Source organism: Macrobrachium rosenbergii, chromosome 2 (genome assembly GCF_040412425.1).
Source record: "Macrobrachium rosenbergii isolate ZJJX-2024 chromosome 2, ASM4041242v1, whole genome shotgun sequence".
NCBI lineage: Eukaryota > Metazoa > Arthropoda > Malacostraca > Decapoda > Palaemonidae > Macrobrachium > Macrobrachium rosenbergii.
The window spans coordinates 15680668-15688025 of record NC_089742.1 but is presented as its reverse complement, the minus strand read 5'-3'; the positions used below and the strand labels follow the sequence as shown (position 1 = coordinate 15688025).

Below are 7358 nucleotides of genomic sequence, written 5' to 3'. Positions count from 1 at the left end.
ATATATATATATATATATATATATATATATATATATATATATATATATATATATATATATATATACATATATGTGTGTGTGTGTGTGTGTGTGTGTGTGTGTGTATGTGTTGATTCAGGGAACAAGAAAAAGCTGTCACTTTTACTTTCATCCTAAACCTGGTAATTGAAGAATGAGAATCTTATTCAGAATACTTCAACTTTAAATACCCGCCCATGAGATAGTATACATATTTACCTCAAATCAGCAGGTGTCAAGACGTAGGGTGATAAGATGTAACCAAATAATTGTTCAGTCAATTTGTCAGCGCCTCGCTATTGACACTTTGATGAGTTCGTGCTTTCAGGGGGAGCCTTTGCTGTATGCTGGGCTCATCCACACTCACGCACTTTGAAGACGGTTTCGGTAATTGGGCAACTTGTCTTCGGAAGTTCTAACTCCTGGTTTCGTTCCGGTGATGATGTTAACTAAAATATAGTTTATAATTATACGTTCGCCCTGCGACTTCCTGGTATCCTTGCCCTGTCTCCTTACCTCTTTTTCTCTCTTGAAACTGTTGGTATATATTTTCAAAGGGTTTGTTACATATTTATTTTTCACTTTCAGATATTCCTACAGTTTACAATAAAATAGAACAATGCAGCGCCACGTGCATAAATAAATCACATTTATTTATATATATATATATATATATATATATATATATATATATATATATATATATATATATATATATATATATATATATATATATATATATATATATATATATATATATATATATATATATATACATTACCCTTTATTTAGATTTGAATGGAGTAAAATATATTTGATAAATAAAAAAAAAACAAACATTGCTGCATTCCTGCTATCATGATAATAATTTCAGTTATGGGATGCAGTGTAATGCCATGCTATTCATGCATCGGTGTAATTAAAGACTGTAATTCTAAAGTATGTTATAGGTAACAAAATCCGTTAGTGGCCTTTGAAAGTCATTAAATTCAGTTGCAGTAAAAATACAATACGTTATTTCATTGAGGATGGTTTCTTCAATAAGGGTAACAGTCAGTCGTGATGATATCGCCATTTCTCTCAGTAAAGGAGATGATAATATTAATAATAGTCATGACGAAGACGTCGATGTTGCTCCAGTGTCTGACAAAGGCAAACACTTGATGCAAACACCTCTTCCAGAGACGAAGACCAGAAGCGCCTGCCAATGTTGCTGGGGGCAACAATAGGCACCTGCATAAATCTCTCGGCCACTGACCCATAGCCGAAGGGTCTTTTTATGTCCGGCCCCTCACTTCCGTAGGGTTAGGCAAACAAACAGACGAGACAGACAGACGCAAACGCTGCCGTTTACACGCTCTACGAGTTGGAGATGAACATACCTACACACACACACTAAGCAACGCGTCGGGTCGATAAAGAGAGAGAGAGAGATAGAGAGAGAAAGAGAGAGAAAGAGAGTGAGAGAGTTTGCCATGCTTTAATATAAAGGACTCTATAAACTCGGTGGGTTCTAATTTCAGTCTGCGTTATTGATCTGGGAAAGTGTGAGAGGGATCTGAAAACGACTCTCCGTAATCATAGGTATCAACCACACACCACAGGTGCTGACTTTAACCATTGCTTATTGTCCGTCTAGTAATCAATGCTTGATCTCTCTCTCTCTCTCTCTCTCTCTCTCTCTCTCTCTTCCCCTCACACCTGTTGAAAGAATGGGAAGACTGGCTTCCCTTGCGCAAGAAATACCGTAGCTCTTCCCGAATGGAAAGGGGGACGTCCAAAACATCTAAACAGAATATTCGGGGTGACTCTCCTAAAATTCTTGATAAGAGGAAATTTATTTGCATTTGGGTCAGGGAATTGAGCGCTGTTGGTTTCCTCTCGAGCGCGCACTCCCTCACTCTCTCTTTCCCCTCACTCTCTCTTTCCTCCCCTCCCCCCACCGGGTCGGTGCCACCGCCGCTGCCACCGCCACACTCTCTCCTTCGCTCGTCCCTATCCAGCTGCCTCCCAGGTGCCAGTTGTCCGCCTCGGTTGGGTCCGGCCTGCTATGTTTAGGATACACATGTGGTTTGATCTGGCAACAGTGTACTTGAAGGCGATTGCAGGGCCAAGAAGCTACTCATGAAACGCTAAGGTTCCCTAGAATAGAGCCCAAGTGAGTAAAGAGACCGGAAAAGCGATGGAAGGGCGAAAATGCTAATTCCAAAGTGACAGAGGGAAATCTGGTGTGAGAGAGGATGGAGTCAGAGGTAGCGGTGGGTGTGGAACCTCGTAGAGTTACCTGGTGCTGAAAATTGTTCAGTTTTTCCTTCTGAAAATCACCTGTAAGTGCCACCTGTGTTCGTTCCAAAAGCAGGAGGAAATATTATCATTTCTATCTGACGATCCAGCACGTTCTCATTGGCCGCCTGTGTTTCAGTGGCATCGTTTTTTTCCTTGGGAAAATGAGTAACATGGCACCTTCTCGACATGTGTTTATCCTCTGACGTCACAGCTTGAGGTCCAGGAAGGGCGCCATTTTCAAAAAAAGAAGAAAAAATTGTAGATATTTTTTATATCACCCAAAGCACTTCAACCACCAGGCGCCGTAAGAATAACACACGCAGGTAAGGCTGCATTTCCTCTTTTTGTGAATTGGACATTACTAACGGGAAATCATTTCCTCTTCCCTTTCCCCCTTCTCTACTCCATCGGCATAGTGATGGTGATTAAAGAAGGAGCTGCGCAGCTTTAAAAACGATTGTTTTTTCTTCTTTTGTTCATGATGTTAAAAAGCTTTAAAGCCGGAACAATGAATAGATGTCAGTTATACTCACTTGTTTTTGCACCTGCCCTGGGTCCACCGGAGGCTGTGGGCCGATGCTCCTGGAACTGTCGACCTGCTGCTACGGACGGAGCTTCCTTCATCGCGGCCTCTCGATTTTTCATTCTTTTCATTTTTACACATTCCGTTCAGCAACGATGTCTTAGGACTAAAGGAATCATATGCTGGGAGTTGACAATTTGACCTTTATTGAGAGAGAGAGAGAGAGAGAGAGAGAGAGAGAGAGAGAGAGAGAGAGAGAGAGAGAGAGAGAGAGAGAGAGGTTCTTTTAAACCGAGGTGCAAACGTAATGTTATCAAGACGGTTCCTCATCTTTAGTGTGAGGAGGATTAGAAGCTGTGACCTTTTTATCAGCTTCACTCGTATTTAGGGCATTACAGCTTCAACGCTGCAGTGCAAAATTAATCAAGAGGAGAAGGGACAATGTAGATATCTGTAGACAGAATAAAACTATAACGTTGAATTCTACACGGCAAATGTTGAATTGATTTAAACTTAGTTATATCTTGTCAGTGATAAATATTTTTCCGTTCACGCAACAGGAAAGTTATGTCCAATTATCAGATTTAGGTGATTTTGAGTACATTTCACGCCATATCATTTATTTTTCAAACATCACCTTCATATGCTTTGAAATAAATAAATTTTCTTGACTATACTATCTGAAAAAATTCAAGTCTTAGGCTTTTTAAATGCTGAACAAATGTGGAGGAATAACACCTCTCAGAAACACAATGATAGGACAGACGTTAAATTTCATTGTTAGAGAACTTAAAAAATCTGTTTCTTACAAAAAGCACTCTGAACAATGAAGACAGGATTCCTTTTTGAAATAGTATCGTACAAAGTGTCCTTAGTCAACGGAGGCACACCACTCCAAGCCCTGAGCTTAACCTGAATGACGGAATCTACTTGATGTAGATTTAGTTTTCTAACAGCCGAGGAACGCTCGTGGAATAATTTTTGTTCATTGTAGTAAAGAAAAAAGAAGCTAAAAATTCTACAAATTATAGAAAATGTTAAAGATAAAAACACGGAGGTGAAAAATAATTTTTCAGCTCGTTGTCAAGGATGATTTCATTCGATCTTGGAATAATGTTTGTTCATTGTAGTAAAGGGGAAAAAAACAGGCTAAAAAATCTTCAGATTATAGAAAATATTAAAGATAAAAACACGGAGGTGAAAAATAATTTTTGAGTTCGCTGTCAAAGATGATTTCACTCGTGCTTCAGTAGAAAATTTCAATAAAATGCTATTTGCCAGGTTCGGGTGGGAATTCCATTACATCGCGACTTGGTTTGAACAGCAGCAGTCTTTTCATAGTCCAATGGTTAGAACAGCAATGAGTTGCAGGTTTGATTCCGGGTCTTTCCTAGACAGTAACCCCAAAGGGTTTTAACCCGGTATGTATCCACCTTTGCAGCGTGTTTAGTACAAACCTGTTGGGGATGACCGTAAAAACATAAACAAAAGACTGTAAATATCATAAAGATAATGACCCTAAAGAAATGTTAGTCCTAGATAAAGACCCCAAACATTGCTGGGGTCACTATCTAGGAAAAATCTTTGACCCCCACCTAGGCGGTAAATTTGGTTGATGTCCAATAAAATTCAATGTGCCTCTGTTGACCCAGCATCAAGTTATGTACTTGGTAGTTTTTCGATTGTGATGGATCTTACCAGGCCTGGAGTGACACTTGGGACTAGTAGTCTCGTTCCATAAAACTTGTAGACTTTCCCCTTTACTCTTAAAGACCATATTCAGTTGTTTAAGCAAGATCTCTTGTTCACACTTTCTCTTCCTTGTGCAAAACCCACACTGCTCTTTTCTGTCAGCCTTTCTGTTATCTGTCTTACTTTCTTAAGGAAATTTACAATGTCATCTTCCCCTCAATTACTGATAATGTTATTCTTCTTACTGCTTGTTTGTACACATAACGTCATACAAAGGCCCGTAAAAATGGCTATAAATCTTTGCTATATCCCGGATTATTGGATCAGGAAAGTTAAGCAACGTTGGGTTTTGCCCGTACTTAAATGGGTGACAAAAAGGAATACAAGAGGCCTTTATCACGTATCACCCTTGAAACTCTGGCTGACAAGTCACCGGACTAGCCCTGCACATACATACATATACACACACACACACACACACACACACACATATATATATATATATATATATATATATATATATATATATATATATATATATATATATATATATATATTACTTGTAATGACTGCAAAGTCTTCTTAACTTCTGTATTCCCTTACACATTTTGGATGAGCTTGTCACCAAAAAAGTCTAAAGTCCAAGTAAGGAACCAAATGAAGAAATTCTGACGCAGCAAGCCTTCTTCTTCGTCAAGTGGTTATTTTTGACATTCTGGGTACGAGTTCGAATCCTGCCAGGGTGTCAGAGTTTCTTCATTTGGACCTGTAGGCTTTGTAGTGACAAGTAAAAAGTAAAAGTAAATATATAATAAAAAAAAAAAAAAAAAAAAAAAAAAAAAAAAAATATATATATATATATATATATATATATATATGTGTGTGTGTGTGTGTGTGTGTGTGTGTGTATGTATATATAAACAATCTTGGCCAATATCACCAAAAATGTATTTTCAATAACCATAGTGATCTCTCAACTGTGCTATTTCCTCACACTATGTATGTGTAAGTAAGTACAGTCTCCTGGTAATAAACACCACCTTTACACTTACCATCGCCCACTTTGAGGCCAGTTTCCATCTTCACTTGGTCCTATGGGGTAAGCTAAATGAAGTTACCTTGGTACAAGCTATGGATCGGTATGTAACGTCCTTAGGGTCGGGATTTGACGTCTTGAATCGCTCTCATCATCCTAAATTTTGATGGTGCGCATACACAAGTATTTTTGTATTTCATTGGCCTCCTCATCATTAAGAAGGTTTTTACACCATGTTTTACCTTTACTGTGTAAAAAGTGTGACAAGAGTTTTCTCAACTGTCTTTCTCCAGTACATTTTCTGAGTGACTCCCCATATAAGCTCTTTGTTGGGTGAGCCGGTAGAGCTGCGGACTGTCACTCGATGGGCCGGAGTTCAATTCCCCGGCCGGCTGATGAAGAGTTAGAGGAATTCATTTCTGGTGATAGAAATCCATTTCTCGCTATAATGTGGTTCAGATTCCACAATAAGCTGTAGGTCCCGTTGGTAAGTAACCAATTGGTTCTTAGCCACGTAAAATAAGTCTAATCCTTCGGGCTCAGCCCTAGGAGAGCTGTTAATCAGCTCAGTGGTCTGGTAAAACTAAAGTATACTTAACATTTGACTCCCCATATGGTTAAGAGCTTCACCTCTGAAGTGATTCATGATTTTCTTGGCCTTTTTACTGGTTTTCTTTTTTCTGCTCCCCTCTTCTCATCCCGTATCCATACAATGTCAACCTTTGAGACTTCAGTTTCTTTTTCTTTTTCGCTAGACAAAACATCTCTCATCGACTTCCGCCCTTGTAATGTAACTTTTCCTGCTATACTTATCGCCCGGTAACCTCACAGATTGAAAATGTCTATTATATCTCCTTCATATTCTGGTAGACTGTTTGTACTTGCATCGTCAGTTTTTGCTTAGTTTACTAATGTCATACTATTATATACCTAATTTCTCTCAGTCTCTTTCCAGGACTTTGTTACTTTTTTTTCCTCATCCCCCCTCTCAATACCTGTCTGTCATTCCGGCGTGTTCACTAGGTAACAAAATATAATTTTACCTCTTTAAGGGCCCATCTTTCTTCCACAATAGGAAGAAAGATGGGCCCTTAACTATTTACTACTCTTGAATACATTTAGAAAGCAGTTCTCACTTACTGTACTCTATTTGTACTCTACAGCCATGAACATCTCTTGAACCCGTCTGTTACATTAGCTACAGAATACTGATCTAACTACTGCACCTCTTCCTTAGCATCCTCTATATTTCCTTAGCTTCTTTAACTGTCATCACAGGCTTTGTTTTGCTCATATTGATGTTCCTGCTTACTTTCTCCATTTCATTCTTCCATCTTATCAAGATCTCTAATTCTGAATCTGATGTTAACTCCCGGTCATCCGCAAACAAATGGGCCTTCGTTTCTATAATTCTTTGTCAAAGGCAAAAGATTCAGTGCTGTTATTTAATCCTTGACGAACAGCAGCTTTTATGTTAAAATTCTCCTGAAACACCTACCTCTGTCTTCACACTAGATAGTTCTTCGTTGGGAAGGGCGGGTTCCGTTCTCAGCTACCACTCTGTTGGCCGCGAGTTCGAATCTCCGACCGGCCAATGAAGAATAAGAGGAATTTATTTCTGGTGATAGAAATTAATTTCTCGCATTAATGTGGTTCGGATTCCACAATATACTGTAGGTCCCGTTGCTAGGTAACCAACTGGTTCTTAGCCACGTAAAATAAGTCTAATCCTTCGGGCCAGCCCTCTCCAGGAGAGCTGTTAATCAGCTCAGTGGTCTGGTTAAACTAAGATATACTTACTAT

The 7358-nt window shown here is 39.0% G+C and overlaps 1 protein-coding gene across 1 annotated transcript in view; it reads left to right on the top strand.

Moving 5' to 3' along the window:
• The first annotated feature begins 1789 nt into the window (after positions 1–1789).
• The window catches only part of LOC136843781 (uncharacterized), a 54152-nt gene continuing 48583 nt past the window's right edge, over positions 1790–7358 (top strand). The window contains exon 1 of the mRNA XM_067112496.1: positions 1790–2627. The gene's annotated coding sequence lies outside the window, so the exon portion shown is untranslated. The remainder of the gene's footprint in view (positions 2628–7358) is intronic.